This window comes from Apis cerana, linkage group LG16, assembly GCF_029169275.1.
Source record: "Apis cerana isolate GH-2021 linkage group LG16, AcerK_1.0, whole genome shotgun sequence".
Lineage (NCBI taxonomy): Eukaryota > Metazoa > Arthropoda > Insecta > Hymenoptera > Apidae > Apis > Apis cerana.
This window is the reverse complement of record NC_083867.1, coordinates 3,689,365-3,709,091: the sequence shown is the minus strand read 5'-3', so window position 1 is coordinate 3,709,091 and position 19,727 is coordinate 3,689,365. Positions and strand designations below refer to the sequence as shown.

At 34.9% G+C, this 19,727-nt stretch overlaps 1 protein-coding gene and 2 long non-coding RNA genes across 10 annotated transcripts in view; 2 read left to right on the top strand and 1 right to left on the bottom strand.

The window, feature by feature from the left end:
- Positions 1-19,727, bottom strand: part of LOC108000314 (uncharacterized) — a 252,647-nt gene that overhangs the window by 80,535 nt on the left and 152,385 nt on the right. The gene's annotated exons all lie outside the window — the stretch shown is intronic.
- LOC114577876 (uncharacterized) overlaps positions 1-19,727 on the top strand; it is a 35,277-nt gene that overhangs the window by 1,450 nt on the left and 14,100 nt on the right. For 3 of the 5 annotated variants that reach the window (XR_009832964.1, XR_003698299.2, XR_009832963.1), the window contains exons 2-3: positions 14,339-14,662; positions 14,750-14,998. The exons of 1 other annotated variant lie outside the window; for it this stretch is intronic. This is a non-coding gene — a long non-coding RNA (uncharacterized LOC114577876). The remainder of the gene's footprint in view (positions 1-14,338; positions 14,663-14,749; positions 14,999-19,727) is intronic. One more of the 5 variants, XR_009832966.1, reaches the window with a different exon arrangement.
- On the top strand, positions 6,876-14,195 carry LOC133667447 (uncharacterized). The gene is made up of 2 exons (XR_009832967.1): positions 6,876-12,471; positions 12,559-14,195. It is a non-coding gene; the product is annotated as an uncharacterized LOC133667447 (long non-coding RNA).

Below are 19,727 nucleotides of genomic sequence, written 5' to 3'. Positions count from 1 at the left end.
AAAATCTAAAACTCGAATTTTATCTTGAAAATATTTATAGTCAAATTATCTATAATCGAATTATCTTAAATCATGTACTTAATCAATCTCTAAATTTCAAAATTCATATCTTCCTCGCGAATACTTATTTAAACCTAAAATCAATTCAATTTCACAAAAAACGATATATATTCTATTCCATTTTCATTGAACACCGATTAAGAAATTCCTTAATCGAGTGCATATTTTATCACAATGTATTTATGATCGTTAATTCACGGTTAATTTATCGTCGATGGAAAAAAATATCGGCACGATGATATTAAAGCGAGAGTGATGGAACGATTTCGTACGCATTATCGATAACCATTAACGCTAATTGCCTCGTGAATCGTTACTCTCTAAGGGAAAAGTTTGATGGTCGTGGAACCGCTCGTAAAACCTGGTCGATACTCGACTCGAGAATATTGCAAAATTAATTAAGAGCGTCGTATCGTGCACCCGAATGCACTGCACGGATCGACATGGATCGCGATAATGGCGATAACAAGCGGTAATGTGTCGAATATTTTATCGTTTTCTTTCGTAATTCTCGATCAGAACTCGGTAAAATTAGATACTTCAAATGAATTTCTGGAAATCTCTATTTGGCTTTATCGCTAGGACAAAATATCGCAAGAAGAATTCTTTACTTAATAAAAATTAAATGATTTCGAAATTTTTCTGAACGGTTAATTGTTAAATATTTTTTTAGATTCCTTATTTTTTTTTCATTATAAATATTAACCTTCGTTTAATCTTTCTTTTTATCGATCGATGTTCGTATCAAACGAATTCAAAAACAATGCCAGAATTTTATTTCTTAAATCATTCCAAGCTATCAAAAATATTTTTTCTTTATCAGTTTCATAATTGATTTTATATAGGATATTGTATCGAATATATCGTATGTGATAGCATCGAGCAAATATTTCGAAGGCAATAGTAAATTCAGAGGTAACGTCAAAATTGAATTTCTCACATTATTTCAAATAACCAAAAATATTTTCCCTCGATAGATTTTACGATTGTATCGGACAAATATTTTCGTAGACTACAACTCGCGAATGTAGCAATATTTCGTAAAGTCACTTGTTGACTCCGCCATGGCGGAGTGGAGTGGCCCTATGACGAGTCACGGCCGCGGCTTGTTTCATGGACGCACGAACACATTTGTGCACGAGTGTGCAGCCATTTTACCACGACCTCGCGCAGCTTCGCCTCATCGGCCCCACAATCTCCACTCTTGTAGCTTTTGTGACTAACGGTTAGCTCGAGAGGCGGCCATTCCTGAGCCAAATTCAATCCAGAGGGAATGATCGAAAGAATCCGTGTAATAGCTTTTTTCCTTTTCAATTTTTATATAGAATTTTCTATTAAATTAAATTCAAGTATATTTTTAAGATATTAAAATCATCTTGAAAAAATCGAACAAGAATATTCTATTTTAATAATTTCGTGAAAAAGTATCGTACCGTTATCGAATAACAAAGATAATTAATTATTATCTTTAAATCTTAGATAATATCGTCAATGATATGAAAATTTTTCACCGAAATTGAATCGGAAAATTAAGTTTGGAATATTTAACTTTAATTTAATTTGTCAAAATTCAGAAATATATTTATTCGTAAAGGAAAATTGAATATTTATCGAATTCGAATCATCTTATTAAAAATCTTCCGCAAAAATATGTTTCCCAATCAAACTTCGCTCGCTCGGAACAAACAAAAAATTCAAAACAAACCGACATATCTACTTCTTTCTTCCGTCGAAACAAAACCATCGAGGCAACTATCGTCAAAGGATTCCAAAATCACAAGTCCCCAATAGTGGAACGGCTTAATCCAGTCTCCTCTCATCTCCCGGACCAGTGATTTTTTCCTGTGGTCGAAGTCTCGCCTGGATATATATATATATATATATCCAAGACAATTCTTAGCTCGAAGGGACCGATGAAGTCGAACTCGTTCAGCCATCGTGGTTAACGGTTAGAGGGAAAGAGGAATCGTTGGTTAGAGTTCACAATCCCGTGTTCCGGGTGGTGTGGCCATTCTAGAGGCAGATCCTCCTCGGTCAGCGGCAGCAATTTCGTCGAAACTGTTTCGACTCTCTTTCGAAGCGGACACCAGTGAGAGAGATGGAGGAAGAATAGGAGAGAGAGAGAGACAGAGGGCAGATTTGACAATCGTTACGTACACAGCGAAACGAAATTAGGTGGGCGTGCATTGGACGGGGAAAAAAATAGAATACTCGAGGAGATTTCGCGTGTTCGTTATTTTGCGTTGATAAATAATCTTATGCAAATGAACGCGAGTGTACTGCCAGGTGATCTTCATTATATGATTATTTATACGTGTTTATGAGCCCCTGCGTTTTTTCGAACTCATGCTTTCGAAGATGGAACGAATATCCAACTTCAGATATTTTATATGCTTTGTACACTTAAATGCAAACAAATTGCACACGCGATTTAATTGTAGCAATACGTTATAACGCACCGGGTATTAGTTCAGTTGACAACCACGCAGCGCTGCTGTCGCCTCGTTCAACCGTCACATCCTACAATTATACCGCAAATGGAATCGAAACAAAATTATCGTAACGAATATTTCGTGTTACAATTTATACGTATTTCGTGGATTTTTCTCACAAACACTTGCGATGCAATGCAATGTAACGATCGAGATAATTATTCCACTTTCGATAAAGAAAGGAACGTTTGTTAATTAGTCACTGCAGAAGAGAAAAACGAATCGACCAGCGACAATGGATCAGGAGAACGTTTCATTAAGCGTTCGTGAAAGGAAGAAGAAACGAGACGGTGGCGTGTTCAAGGATCGTTTATTAAATGTAAACTGCTTACGAAATTCAACATTCTCTTAACTGTTACGAACTAATAAAGTGTTGAACACACGCGACCAGTTAGGCCGATTCGTTTCACCATTCGACATTCGGTCGGAGGGATTTACAAAGGATATTAAAGAAGCTCGTTAAGAGGAAGCTCGATACGTTTGGCAATCACACCATCGTGGATAAATGACCGTATGCAATTTTCAATAGTATTTTATTCCCTTCGATATTATTTTTGTATTTTATTTTTCAAGCTATAACAAACAAGAGGTACTTCAAATCGCGCGTTTATTTCTTTAACTCGGAGAAGTAAAGAAATAAGGTTAGATCTGATTAATTCACGTTACGTAAAGCAAACACATCTGTCCGATCGATTCGTTAGAGCAAAAAGGAAGAAACGAAATTACATTCTCATCGATATTTTCCAGTTATAAAATTATTCCGAATTACCGATTCGAAAATCCCATCTAACCAACAAACAACTCGTCTCGTCTCGTCGAGGTCAAGATTTTACACAATATCACGCTCGTAAAACGGTCGCTTACGAGAGAAATGAAGTCGTGAACAACGCGATTTTCGAATAGTCCCCCCGCTCGCGTCCCTCGATATTCGAGCTTTTTCGAGGGGCTCGCGGAAAGAGATCGGCGATACCGATCGCGGCCTGCTCCATCCGCTGTAAAATCTGCGGAGGCCGTGCGAGGAGGCGGCGATTTAAGTATCCATCTCTCTCGAATAGTCCGTAATTTAATGGACGATTACGCCACGGTACCGGCCCCTTAAACGGTCACAACTCGACGTGTAAACCGTTGTAAATCGTGGCCGGATGCTTTGAATACCGGCAGCCGCTTCGGCTTCACGCGGTCGCGGCCGCAGCGAACACTTTTATTTCAATTTTACGCCTCACGGAAATACGTCTGAATACGTGTGTTCTCTTCGGTAAAAGAAAAATCGATTCACGCGATTTTCTTTATAATAGTTGAATAGTTTTTCATAAAAGATTGCTTTCAAACGATTTTTGATAAGCGAGTTCTTTTCATTAACGATAACTTTTGCGTCTGTTTTGGCTCGTGGGATCGATTGTTAAATATATATATATAGTGTTGTTAGAATATTTTATAACGTTATGTAATATTACGATTATATTATTGTTATTCGTGGAATTGCAAAAATAAACAAAGACACCGATCACTGTTCTTTCCACATCCTTCGGGTGTTTTATTCGGCCAGATTTGCTCGATTTTCATTCCAATCGGCGTAGATATATATTTCAATCGATTCGAGGGATGGAGCAATTGAGACAATTGCGGCCAAGTGCATCGAGTAGATAGATGAAAATTGGCCTGGCTGAATCGTGAATCAGCGATTGGACGTGGTTTATTCAATGAAGGCGCGACCATAAATCCCAGTTGAAAAAAATCAGTGCACACGCGAATTTAAGGCGATTCTTTTTTTTCTTTTCCTTTCTTTCTTTCTTTCTTTTTTTTTTTAATTTCGAGACGTGGCAAACGAAGGATAAATAGCGTAATTGGTAATAAATTACGTTGATATCGGGCTAGTTAATTAATTTCCTGCGATCATTGGTTGCACGCGATATTTGAAAGGACAAAGTAATTTTTTGGTCGTGTATGGAACGAGATAAAATCGTTGGAAACATCGTATTCCGACTGTTGAACGATCGTATAAGCGATAATTTTTAATTTTTATTTTTTCTTAATTAAACTTATTAAGATTTCCATCTAGTATTTTTATTAAGATAAATAAATATTTTTTATTTCTTATTTTTCAACATTCATTTGAAATATTTGAAGTTCTTTAATTTTTAAAGAAGTTGGAAAGCTCTATATTTTGCGATAATTAGAAAAAAAAATTGATTATACAAATGCACAATTTTTTGTCTATCTATACAAGATTGTAAAAGTAAATTAAAAATATTATCAAAAAAGGCAAGAAAGAGGATAAAAAATACTATTGGAAATTAATCGTACGAGATATATTTTTGTATATTAATATTTATACTTGTTTTGATTCTTTAAAATATTTTAACAAATAAACAACGAATAATACGAATAGTCCTTCCAATGATTGTCTGTGTACGACTGTACATTCCATAAACGGATCAGGTAGAGACATCTGGAGAACGTCTGGTGACTCGATTGTGCCGGTTAATTAGGATCGTTAAGTAATCTATAAATATCTCATAACGAGAGATGGGCGTGTACATTGCAAAATAAGGTTAGAAAATTATCGAGATCTTTACATTCTATACACTGTTAAATACGATGTTGGTTCGAGAATGGTTTGCATTCTATCGAATGTATCCCTCGTTTGAAAACTTTTGACTCTCGGTTGAATGAGCCTCGAAACGACGCGACGCCGGTTTACAAGAGACGTTCGAGTTCGCAGAAGACTCGAGCATTCGATGTCGAGATTGTAAATGTCTGGAATCGATGGTAAGGAATTCGCGGTTCATTTGAAACGACTCCGCCTGTAAACGAGTTGCAAATGAACCTGCTCTTCGAGAGGGAGACAGCTGTTTGACTTCATTTCGAGAATTTCAATGCAAAACAAAGTATAAGAGAGATTGTAAACTTATAAGTAGATATATCCAAGGACAACGAACTTTATTCTGCGGAATAAGAAACGCGTAAAATTGATATTAGATAATCATCAATAAATACACGAGTAAAAAAATTGATATTAAAATTTACATTTTTTGGTTAGGTTAGGTTAAACGCTAGAATTACCGATTTATATATTTCTGCAATTGTTAAAAAACGTACGAATATTTATCATTGAAAATATAAGTATGGATATACGAGTATTTATGTATATTGAGATATAAATTCTATCTAAACGATCTAGTTTCGTTACAATCGATAGTTTTTTAATTCATCGAGACGATAAAATAATTTATTAATCGGAAGGTTATGAAAAAAAATTGCTCGATTAGAAATTTTATCGGGCGCTTGCAGCGTGTTATTGCATCATTAAAAGGTTATTGAAATAATATCGTGTTACCGATGTAGAAACTCGACGGAATTAGCGTCATTTCCCATGGAAACGCGGTATGCCATGCGCACCGCAGACATAAATTAACTGCGTTCCCATTGGAGGTACGCGCATGCGCAAATGATAAGTTGCGCGTACTGCGTCGATCGAAACTATTTCGATAAATTTTAACCGATCGAAATTTTTCATTATATATTTTTTATATTGTGTGATAATTAGAATAAATAATGTGTGGAACTTTTTTATTAATTGCATAATATAGAAGAAGTATAGAAAAAGAAGATTGTGCAAAATATTATAATGGTGACAGAAAGTTCGGATTCTTAGTAGAGAGAGGTTATATATATATATGAGACCAGGTGTAAGCCTTTCTTTTCTGTTCAAAAAAATATAAAGAATTTTTTCTCGTTAAGATTTCAACGCTGGAGGTTATTCTTTGTTGTGGGAATGAACAGTTTATTCAAGGTCATCCAAGGGTTATATACCTCTTTGGCATTTTATCTATTCTTTCACTTTACCTTCTATTACCCGTTTTAAGCTCAAAAAAGTGAACATAATTTATAATTTGTTAAAAAAGAACGTTCAACAATGGTAGAGAATTCACGCCTGAACGTATTCACGAAAAGAATTCAAATAAATATTACAAAGTAAAAAGCTATGTACAAAAATTATAATTAAGTAATATTAACTCAATTATATTTTTTGAAGTAAATTTCTTTTTGTTATATTATTTTTAATATATTTCATACTTTCTTATTAAAATATTAAATTACATTAAATTAAATCAATCGCGTTTCTTTTCCTAATATCATTTTTATTACACCTTACATTTTCTTAGAAGAATATCAAGTTATAATATCAAAATAACGTTAATTTTCAGAATAAATTCCATTTCTTTTCCTATTATAACACTTTTAACTATATGCTTTTTCACTAAATACTATTTGTATAGTATAAGTATATATACATATATATAGCATTCAGGTATATTTATTCACAACCGACCACCGTATTCCATTATTATCAAAGCGACCAAATTTCATTGGCCGCATGTGTGCATGCGGCATTCAAATTGAGCGGTAGTGCAAACGCTTATGGCAATTCGTCGGATGATTTACCACGTATCAAGAGGGCGACTGATTCCACGAATCGAGGCTACCCTAGGGCGTTTCAAGTGGAAACGTCGTAAAACCGCGTTCGGTCTCTATATATCGGCTAACCGCATTCCCATTCCAGAAACGTGTGAGTCAAGCGCCGCGACGCTTGGCGTCGTAAATAACATTCCCAACAATTAGCACACGCGACAAAGGGGGCGTATAGAGCGCAAAGGAGTGGTTGCGATCTTTTCTCATAGACTCGAATGTACAGGGTGTCCCATTATTTACAGACAATCAATTATAAATATGATTCTATTAATAATTAGAAGAAATAATAAAATTTCATCGTGACTTTTCGATGTACGGACAATTTTTCAAATTTTCTCGAAAATTAATTTTTTCTTCATTTTCATGCATGCGGAATAATGATTCATTTTTATTATCGATCGAATAATTTCTTTCTCTTCGATTCATCGACACTTCTTCACAATTTGACGCTCTACGTGATATGGAATAAGAACGATTGTACTCCTGATTTTCGCAATGGTCCCTACTTACTCTCCATCTTCGTCCAGTTAATTCGATCGTTCGCTACCCCAAATCGTTTAACCACCCTCTCTGCAATCGTCCACCGTCGAGGAATTAATCGCATTACAGGAGTATTTTTATTGGACGGATTACGAAACGATCTCTCTGTAATGGTCGTGTAAATTTTAAGGGCTCTGCGTTTCGAGAGCTTTGCTACACGTCGTTGAATGGCGTTAATGGCGGAAAAATGGAGCTTAGAATTTTTTGTTCCGATAGAGCGATATGATTTTTATTTCATCTTTTTTTATTTATTTATCTAATTGATGAAATTGTTCACAATTTATTTTTATAAATTATTCAATTCGTGATATTATCATAATATTGATGTATTAATTTGTTGTAAAAGTAATTATATAATATAAAACAAAGTAATCTCGGTTAATTAAGATCTTAGATAAACGATTATCGTATATAATCTCGTTCTTAATTTTATTCTTATAAATTTATACAAATTCCCATTATTAACCGTTAAATTAAAAATTATCAGATAATGTACGAAAAAAATGTACAATCATCGTCAATTAAACATCCTAACACGTTAGAGGTTTTTAATTTACATTTTATCGCAAATAATATTTTATAAAGCTATAATTAACAAATTAATTAAACAAGTTTAGCTCGTAATTCTTTCTTCTCCACACTCACTGAAAAAGAAAAAGAAAAAGAAAGTAATAAGGCGCATTGATATAATTAAATTGCTCAATATTCTCCGTGTTCTTCCGCCTTCTTTAAATTCCGAACATTATAAAAACAACTTGTAACTTGTAACGGACCGAATCGAAGTGGATCGAAAGAAGTGGAAGAAGTGAACTTCACGGACCGCCCATAGCTGGCTTATCATAAGTAAAGAAGAAAGAAAGAAAAAACCCGGAGGTTCTAGAGAAATATAAAAATTCGAAGCGAAAATCCTTGGCGAGTATTAACGTTCGAATATACGCACGTCGGTTTCCAATCTTTATCAAAGGATACTGGCTATCCTACTATCCTCTCCAATGTAAAGAACTCGAAAGAAAAAGATAAGAGGGAGGGAGAGTACTGGTCGGTCCCAAAGAATCCGTGCCTACTCCTCCCGACCGAGCCTCGAATAGTTCTCCATTTATGTTCCACATTTATTGTTATTAGCCTGCAGTTATCGTGACCAAGTATATTCACTTAAAATTGAGCATGCGTGTAATGTATTCGTACGTATTTATACTACCCGATATATCGAGTGCATGGATCGTTTCCTCCACGTGTTTTCTCGCGGAACGTTCGAACGAATTTTCATGAAGTTTCGTGTTCGGTGATAACGATAGGATCGGGTTCGATATAAGTCCGAGTTAAATTCAATTCCGTTCTAAATGTACACATTTTTGACACACCCTTTATCTTTTGCATAACGGAATTTATTTATTAAATCAGTGTATACGATTCAAATTATTCACAGAAATTAATGGTGTTAATGTGAAGAAATTATATAATTTACGAAAAAAAACTGGAATCTTGTTCAATGCTGTTTGCTCGCGGTATGTTTAGTCCCATCACTTGTGTTCGATAGGATGAAAAATATTGGTATTATTAACTGGATTAAGAATCGTGATATTTTTTTTCCTTTATTTTTGTTTCATTATACGAGAAATACCTCGAAGGCATCGATTTTTAGATCGAAAAGTGGTCTTTTGATATACAATAGAGAGAGAATCGAGTCTTTGTCGGTGAGTTTGGCTCTCGCATTCCATTTGGTATTAAGGTCGCGATTTTCGTTCGAATCTCGACTTGGAATCTCAATTCCACTTTTTTCTCGGTTCTCTTTCGCGTCGACTGCAAATGAAACGTGAATAAAGTTTTGGTATAGCGGCTACGAATAGTATTTGCATATTATTGAATTTAATATTGGTGGTAATATAAAAGAAATACGCTGTGATAATAAAATTTTAAAAATCTATATCGATGTTATGGATATTTATTAATTGTCATCTTGCGTTCGGATAACGAATAATCAAAATTTGATCGATACAAACAGTTTGTGGAATCACAGTTGAAATATTAGTTATGGAACTAGGAGCGATATAGCTTATTTCGTATTTAAATCGTCACCCTTGATTCGTAATTGACTGACTTTAAAACAGGGAACGAACGTTGCTCCTCCTACTTTCTATTCCACCTTCAGTCTCGAATTTTCCTCGTAGTTTCTCGCCTCCCTTTAATTTTCAACCCTTCGTAAGCACCTCGAATTTCTTTCGACAATATCTCTAGCAATTCGCCATAACTGCGATAAATTTACGAAAAACTGGTTTAACTTTGATAAAATTACGAAAAATGAGAGTTTGTTGAACTGTGCTATATTATTTATTTTTACCTGTTAATAAATGATTGGTACGAAATAATTGAGAAGATTTGAGAGGAATTGAGAAGGGCATAAATTTTCACGAATCTAATTATAAAAATTGAATGATAATAATTTGTATCAAGACTTAAATATATAATGCACGCTTTGTTTTAAATATTTTAAATATTTTGTACATGGATTTAAATTTTCTGCAAATATAATCATTCTCGATTTAGTCCTCGATAAATAATGGTATAATATTTTTTGTGCCAGAGTAGTAAAAAAAAAATCAGGAACGTTTCAACTTGTATCGTGTAGCCAGAATGAGAAATCAATCGAATTTTCTCCTGAAACTCTTTCAAACGTCGTTTTCCTCTCGCCATTACCGTACTTACTCGCAGCACGGCCAAATTAGTGGAACGAAGAGGTACAGAAGACGAAAAGAAGAGGAACAGAGACGATCAACGCGCCGCATACCGGTATAGCCAGCAACCAGCAGCCGAGTATCATCGGACCGGCTACGCTCGAGTTTCTTAATGTAATTTTCCTTTTTTACCTCCATTCGCTTTACGATCGAAACTTTTGCCCTTCTCTCCCTCGCTCGTGTTCCTGTCGTCCCATCCCTTTGCCCCCTCCATCTCCTTTTCTTCTTCCTCGACTCGTTCTCCCGCCTCTTCGTGGTCCACCTTCGCGCGCCCCATCCCCTCCCCCGTTTCCTTTTCGTCTGCTCGAACGAGCCGTTCGAGCACGAGTTTGCGAACTTTCGTGATTCTATATTACGCGTTGGCCCCCTGTCTTATGCTTTCCTCTTGCGTCGTTTTCTTCCTCGAATCTCGGTCCGCAGACTGGCCGTAATTATGCATCCAAGTTGGAAGCCCGATTAAACGATATTTTAGATAGGAAGTGGGAAAGAATGCCTCTATCGAATTCCGTTTCCTTGCATTTTTAAGGCGGGTTTACACTGGCCGATCGTGTTCCCATGAATAAGATAAATTGAAATAAAGTGAAGTAGAGTGATAACAGGATAAGAAATTGGAAAGTGTCTACGGTTAATCTGCAGGTAATTGTATCCTTAATTAGATAGCATCTAAAGAATAAACAAATAGAATTCTTAATTAGATGTGGGGAATAAAACTAGAAACAGAAAGAGCCATGTAGCCATCTTTGTATTAGTGGTGCACTCTGTAGAGAAGTTTAGATATTAGTAACGAGTATGCTTTGTTTACGAAAGTTTATAGTTCTCGTTGAAATTTGGTTTCATCTTCAATTTTCAATACAGTGAAAAGAGATTATTCTTTAAATCTATGATTGTTTATTGACCCAAATTTTGCCGAAGTATATCAGGTTATATGTAAACGTGCATGTGATACATTGTTGAAAAATACGAAGAGTAGATCGATCTTTACTTTACGATGCGTTTGTTGAATACGTCGTGTTTGATTGGAATAACAGAAATGTGTTCACGCTGATTTTATTTAGGCTGTTTCGATTGAAGATTAAACGAAATTGTGAATCGAAATGTCGAAACTGGTTCGCGTATATTTATGGAATCGGTTCGGTAAATTTTACGAGTCAGGAACTGTTATAAATACAATATTAATACAAGGTTCATTAAATGACGTCATTTAATGGCGCATATGGCTATTTTAGTAATGCATAAATGAATAACTTTTGATAGTTGTTCTTCTTCGAGCATACTTACTTTTTACACAGAAAAGATTTGATTTTATTTAGAAATATTTCATTATTAACTTGGTAATTTTTAAATGAAATAATATAACGAATCATTTTATCAATTTCTATATTTCCATAATATCAAATTTTCTTCTCGTTTTACGAGAATAAAGTAACAATCATGATTAAAATTATTCGTATATTTTATATACATATTTATATATATATATATTAATACGCATCAATACTGATTAAAAACTGATTATCTTTAATAGTAAGAATTTCTGCAACTTAATATTCTATTAATTAACACTTGCGATTTGTACTTCACTTTATTACATCCTCGACGATTTAAAATCAAAGTTTTATTCACGAAGTAAACAATCTCCATGGAAGAAATCAACCGTATCCTCGATGCAATTGCTTATATTTGCATATACTACGATTTCTTGCGAGAAGAAAGAAAAGTATCGGTGAATCGACATGAAATTAAAATCAACGAAATACTAACGGACGACGATCCTATCGAACGCATTTTACAAGGTTATCGACGAAGAAGGTATGAAGATAGCAAAGGAAGAAAGGGAAAAGCCGCGGCTTCTCGCGCGGCCACTTAAACATCCAGGCGGTAGAGAATTTACGTATCGAGGAGTAGAATGCGAGAAAAAGGGTGGAGGGAAGGTGCCACGGGAAGAAAGAGACGCAGGATGGTCTGCATATAAAGTGGACACGAAATGAAGCGGGTTACGTTGCTTGGCTGGTATAGGAGCATATGCCTCTCTCCTCCATCCGTGAAGTTTGCCTCGCCTTTTTACTCGGTGTACATTTCGTTTACATAGGATCCACGTGCAAGCGGGCGTGCAAATGCGAATATACGCTATGGAACGTGTACATGCTTGGCTGTGTGCGCGCAATGTATACAGGGTGAGTCATGCAAATTATTATTTTTTTTTTTATAATTCTTTTTTTTAAATTACACAATTTATAATTCAAAGTGTAACACATTTTCAGGAGGCGTTAAAAAATAAAAAAAAATTCTTCTCTTCGTTCTTTTAAGTGGAATATTCTGAGGATATTATAGGTATATTAATGTTTTGTTATTTGGCTGTCACTGGATCTAATAAAGAATACTTGATTTATTTTTCTTTATTATGCAGATAAAGAATTGTAGAAGATACAAAGATAAAAGAAACAGTTACTCTGCAACAAGTTTTTTTATGGAGATACATTTTGAAACTGAAAATATTATCTCTCCATTTTCTTTCTCTTCTGCATAGTTAATTTCTAAATTTTCATCATCAATTTAAATTATTTAACTCATATCTTGAAAATAATTTGAAAAATTGAATCCCATTTATCAATTTAGTTAAAATTTAGTAAAGTCAAAATAATTCAGTTCTTTTGTAGCAGAAAATGTTTTTCGAGTAAATATTGATTTTCATAATAAATAACAAAAATGTACTTGCTTATTTCATTTAAAACAATTTTATCATATTAATAATAATACTGCCAGACAAAAAAAAGCGCATCGATACCTGCAACAATCTCCAAAAGAATAGCTTGTACGCAGCATTTCACATGACTCACCCTGTATACAGAGAAGAGTGTAAGAAAAAAAGAGGCCGTATTCCGTGTTGGTGGGCAGGGACAGAAGAGAGAGAGAGAGAGAAGAGAATCCACGTAAAGGCAGAGCATCCACCACCACTACCAGCAACAAGAAAGGAAGAAAGAGGGACAGAAAGAAGATCGAGGCTTGGTTAAAAGCGCGCAGGGTGCTCACAATGGCCGACGATTTTCAACTTTTGCTATCGCCTAGCCGAGAATGGAAAATGGAGAATCCCAACGCTGGATACATACATATATATATATATATCTACACTGAACTCATTTACTTTGAAAGTTTCTCGAGAGCCTCCTTGCATCTCTTTTCACCCGCGTTTACTGTTTTCTCCGTCTTCTTTTCATCCTTCGAAGAGATATTCCCGCATCGTGGATCGAGCGTGAAACGCACTCCTGCCAATTATCGATGGAGATTTCACGGATTTTGCAAATTAAAGGATTACACGCGATCGATTCGAAGAGAAGAATCGAAATGTAAAATCGATTTTAAATGGTTCCTCTTTTTTAATTTATTAAGTTTCAGATATCTTTGATCAGATATCTGTTTCAATTTTTTTTTTTCTTTTAGCTTGTATAAAAATCTTTTTAATGATCGTTGGAATATTTTAAGAAGGGAAATAAATTATTTATTCTTTTTTATTTAAATGCGAATTTATTTTTGGAAAGAAATTGAGGGAATGAATAATGGCAACATAATTTACGGTTCGCAATTTAAAATATCCGTTTTGATCAATTGAAAATTAATTAAATAAATGATATATGCGGAATTGTATTATTCATTTTAAAAATAATGCACGTTTATTTTTCAAAATTTTATCTGATAAATATTTGATAATTCAAGAAACGTAGAAAATTTAATCTAATTTAGAATTTGAGGATATGCTCAGAATAAATATTGAGGTTAAGCAACGATATTTTATTTCCTGTTCTTAATTAATAATTGTTTTTACTTTTCATAAAAACTGTATATATATACACATATAATGAATTAACAATATCGTTGAATTAATGAATATATATATATATATTACTTTCCATCCATTTTTTTTCTCCAAAAAAAAAAAACTCCATCAAGAGTGAAAAAAGGCACATATCACGACGAACTTTTCTTCATCCATCTGGTCAAATGTTCTTAACTTCTTCCCAAAAATCCGCTGCTCTTTTTTTCCAGATGAATTCCCTTGAGCTTCTCTCCGCAACGTCACTTTAATTCCATATACGACCACCATCGTTCAAACTTCATTCAAACTCCTCCAACCAGGTACATTCAAAATATATTTCCATAAAATTAGAGAGAAAGAGAGAGAGAGAAAAAGAAAGACAGAAGAAACTAATCTTCATACCAAAAAAAAAAAGAAAAAAATGTTCAAGTCAACTCCAATTGACCGAAAGGATCAAGTCTGGGCTTAAGAAAGATTTGGTGAAGAAAAAGTATAGGTAGCCAACTATAAATCAGGCCCATGGAAGGATTACGTGAACGTTGTTGGCAATGATGGTGCGTACCCCGCCGAATTCCGGTCAGTAAATGTCATCGTAAAAATATAATCGCGCTAATGATAAGCAAATGGAATACAAAACGCAGGTACATGGAGGCTAACGATCGTCAAAAGTCAGGAAGCTCGGTCGTAAATTCGTCTAAGACATTTATAGACGGACACCTCGCGGCCGGAAATTCTTCCTAGACCTCTAGCCGAGCCTTTGCAACAGACCTAACCTAATCTCACAAGTGATCGTTAATTTGACAACAGAGTTTCTCGAACTCTGTGTAAGCATTGGATCGTTACGTCCAGACCTGTCTCGTTAATTGTTGGAACGATTTGGTTGGACAATGGTAAGATTCTACTAAAGGTTACTTGGCTGCGGTCCAAATACCGGCTGAGACCTGTTTTGGAACGTACTAATTCCATCATTATTTGCTCCAAAAAGGTACTCTTGTAAGAATATCGTTTTCAATTATAAATTATTGATAAACGTTTATATATATATATTTTTCTTATCGGAAATAAAATTTGTTATTTTTCTTGCGAAATTATAACGGTGAATAATCACAAGAATTAGAAGAATAATTTTAAGTTCTATAAAAGAATGCTACAATTATATCTCTAATTTTTATACAAAACAAGATAAACTCTTATCAACGGTTTATTTGATTTTCTCAGAATATTGTCCTTTCAATTGCAGGGTTATTTTTTTTTTTATTTGAAGAAGAAAGGAAGATGAAAGTTTACCGATTTTTTCTTTGGAATCTTGGAATTCAGCTCGAATTTACCTCGAATTTCAGAGGACGAACGGTAGCCCACAGCGTGGTATCGAAACGATATCGAAACCCATTCACGTATAGTTTCTCTCACGGGATCGGGGGCTTTCCATCAGTCCCACGCGGACACCGATGCAAATCGTAGCACGAACGGTGCAAGGAAGATGATACAAAGTGGCCGTAAAAATTCCTATCGCACTCGAGAGATAATGGAGGGTTGTATATCCAAGGCAAAATCGATCCCCCCCCGCCAAGAATTGAATTCTCACCAAGATGCCGCTATTATTCGTATTTTGAAAATCTTTAGAATCGAAGAGAGCTATTGAAAGAAGGAAAGTAATAAATTAATTTAAAAAATTTCTTTTATCGCGAAAGATACGGTCGCACTTCGAGTTACAATCAATTATTATCAATATTATCAATTATTTCTGTTTTATTGTCCCTTCTTAAAAATTTATTATAAGATCAATTTTATTTTTTCGATATAAAAAGAATACTTACGAATAAGATTAATATCGATTATACAAAGAGATGTTGATTGGTAAAAAATTGGAAGGAAGGAAGAAAAAAGGAATTTTTTTTCTCAGAAATTTTCGAATAGGTTAAACGATCGCCGTGGAACGTAAGGCATGTCATCGATCTTCCCGAAGACACGGATCGATCAAACGAGCTACTAGCAATGGCCGTGAAAGGACGACACGCGATACGAATTCGTAAACTTGTTCCTACACTTTCCTCCTCTTCGTAGCCTTTGTTCGTGGTTAATTAGCAAACCAAATTGCAACTTTGGCCGAGAATTGTCGCTCCTCCCTAGCGAAAATCCGACTTTTATTACTCTAACCGCGTTCTAAGTGTAAATTATGAAATCCTAGGAGAAGGATCTAAGATTCTCCTCTTCTGTGAGCACATAAACCTTCCGCCGCTTATAGAATTTCTAATTCGTCGTGATTTGATCAGAAACTAATTTCAGAAAGCTTGCAGAATTATAAATTATTTATAATCTTATTTTTATACGTACATTGTATATAAAGCATTAAACAAATAATTACGTTTGTAACTGTGGTTCTAAATATCAAGATTTAATTTTATGACTGTTATGAAGTTTATTTATACTTTTACAAGTTACAAAGGATGAAATTTTAAATTAAACAAATATTATTTTCGCTAAAACCATCTTTGATGGCATATTTTAAAAGTTAATCGAACATTAGCTATTAATAAATTCGATAAATAATTTTCTTTTTTAAGCAATTACTCGATCAACTTAATTCCGAAGTTCTAAGAACACCTTGGAATTTATAAATTCTTTTTTTTTTATCCGATTGAACAAAGTTTCTGGAATAAATTTATTCTCGATATTCCATCCATCCAGTCTTCCAAAAATTAAAGTACATCAACGATATTGTTTTACAAAATTGTTAAATTTCGAAGCAAGAAGAAAATCATATCGACTAAAATTCAGTTGCTTAAACGAACTGTCTACCCTTCACTATCGAGGGGCGAGAATATTATGTACGTTCGCGCGGAAGAGCGCGGATCTCTTTGCCATCAGATTGCTATGAACTAATTTAGCCCCTATCCAATCTTCGCGAAGCTCTCGTGCATTCCGCGCCGTTTTTAGATTTAACCTACCCAAATATGCAAATTGCAGCCGGAGCATAGCTGCCGAGGAAGATTCCTCGAGGAGAATGGCCGATTCGAAGGGGGAGTGGGGTGCATAATCCTCGCCCATGGGAGATTGTGGGCGGCCGAAATGAAAGAGCAAAAAGGATCTTTGCCGAGGAGTACGCGTGGAGAACGAGAATACGTGAGATGGAGGAGGAGAGAGGAGGCAGCGCGAATTGGAAGTGGAAGAAAGATGGAGAGGAAAGGAACGAGAAGAGGATCCATTTGGTCCCGCATCGAATGCACACGTGCGTAACGGTGTTCCACGATCAAGAAAAGTCGAGGGAAATGAGAAGTTGTGACTGTTCGGAATCCTGGAATCAACGTGACTATTGTATCCGAATTTTCTTTATGGATGGGATATGGAAAGCTTTGAATTCTTTATTGTGAGGATTGTGATAGAAAGTGAGATTTAGGAGTTCAAACGAAGGAAGGATGTGCAAGGAGAAAATTGTAGAGCGAGAAAAATTGAACAGAAAATAGTTTCTGGGCAGTTGAGATTAAACATATAAGAATATGTTAATTTAATTTAAAAAATTTGATCTATTAACTATTTATTCGTCGTCTTTCTATGATCTTTCGTCAAATACCACGTTATAATCGACTAGAACAGTGTAAATACTCGATTGAATCGATATGCGATAGGACAAAAGACTATAAATGTTTTACTATGCGATAATTTTTGCAATGATGTTTTTTTTTTTAAATTTACACAAAACGGATATTAAATTCGAGATTATACGAATGGTGAAAGTGGCTCGATTTATCTCGGTGGATCCTTGGCGGGATCTCTCGAAAAAAGAGGCGAGAATATACTGCAGAACGTCTGCTTAAATCGCGCTTTTAACGCACTCTGAGAGAGATCATGGTGTAAATACACGGTTGAACTTTCGACCTACAAACTCTTTGCGACGATGATTTATGCGTAAGTTATGGTTTGTGAGCGAGTAAAATCGCCGATTATACAGGCCTACGCGCAGGAATCCGCATCATCCTGATGAAAACCTTAATAAAGCGGCTTAATAAATTAACCTTTTATGTCCAGCACGAATTCGGTAATACGTAAGTAGGTAACGCGTACGTACCGATTGCGTCATGTTTTTACGTTCGAGCATTATGTCGGATTTGTGTGAAATACGAACTGAAGCTGCTTTTATATTACGCTGTGGTGTTCGAGGAATAGTTAATTTACTGTTATTCGCGATGTAATTTAGTTTTTTTTGTATATATGAATGTTTAAGTGAAAACATTTGAAAAAAGTATAATTAGATTTAGATTGGAAGGAAAGAGGTTCATGAGAATGGAAATTATATATCTCTTTTATGCATTCCTTTTGCATACGTACAATAGTACGTACGATATTTGATTACATTTTTCAATTGCTTTTTAAATTCATCAAGCGGAACGTACTTCGATTTTTGTTGTCACATCGAATGTGTTAAACTCGGTCGATAAGAGCGTGAAAGCGTAAATACGCGTCGTTCCCCTGCACATAATTCCAACGATGTTCGTGTGCTCGATCGTTATTCCAGTTTTCGACCATTCATATCGAAGACAGCCTCCTAGATATCCCGAAAGCAGCAGGAAAGACGATTTTATTCCCTATAATCCCGAGAGGGGTACGGTAATATACCAGTAATATGGGCGCCATACGATGGTCGATTAAGGAACGTAGACGGTGGGCGAGAAATTAAGAAGTCCGGTATCCAGAAGAGAGTCAAGACGTTTCAGGTTATTAAATGAAATCGCGTAGGAATGTATATAAGTATCTAAACGTTTTTTGCGGACAGGGGGTATAACCTGTTCCTTTCCGGATTCCCTTCGGTCGATAATTAAGTAACGGATAAAAATCAATATTAAAATCGCGTGTTCGCGTCTAAGATACCGGTTCCACATCGTCACTACTAATATTTTAGTAACTTTATCATAGCTACGCTCCAGCCTTCTCATTGGATTTGTTTTTTCATTTTCGCGTTGCGAATTTTCTTTCTTTTAAAGTTGAAATTGAATGTTATTCGAATAAATTCTATTATTCTATTTTTTCGTTTCCTAAAATTCATTTTATCTTGAATAATATTTGAAGAAAAAATTATTTTAACATTTCTTTATTTGATACTTAGTTACGTATTGTTATGATATTCGGATAATTATTGTGGAATCGTGATTGGAACGTGTCGGTTATTCGAGGAGATTTCTGAAGCATTGGTGGGGATGAGTCTAGGAGTGGGGAGAAAATGCGACAGTTAAGAAGGAACTAGCGTGTATCGCTTTATCTTTCATGAGAATAAAAATAAATCGATTTTTTTAAATATGTTCGCAAAGTTTCCAATTAGAATATTTTGTATATATGTTCTATGATAAAATAGTTTATTTAATAATGACGTTTTCAGAAGAATTCGGTCGAAGAAAAGATACAGGAAAAGTTTTAGATTTCAATTAAAAGTAGAAAGCAGAGAATTCTGGATAGAATTAGGATATGGATATCGATAGAATCTTCTTTTTGATCAAATCGAACAACGATTATAGGCAAAATTGTTCTTTCCCTTCTCTTGGCCCTGAATTCTCTTTCTTTCACTTCATTTCGTCTCTGTCGAACTCGTTGCATTCCCTTCAGTCTATCTGCATCTCTTTCACTCTT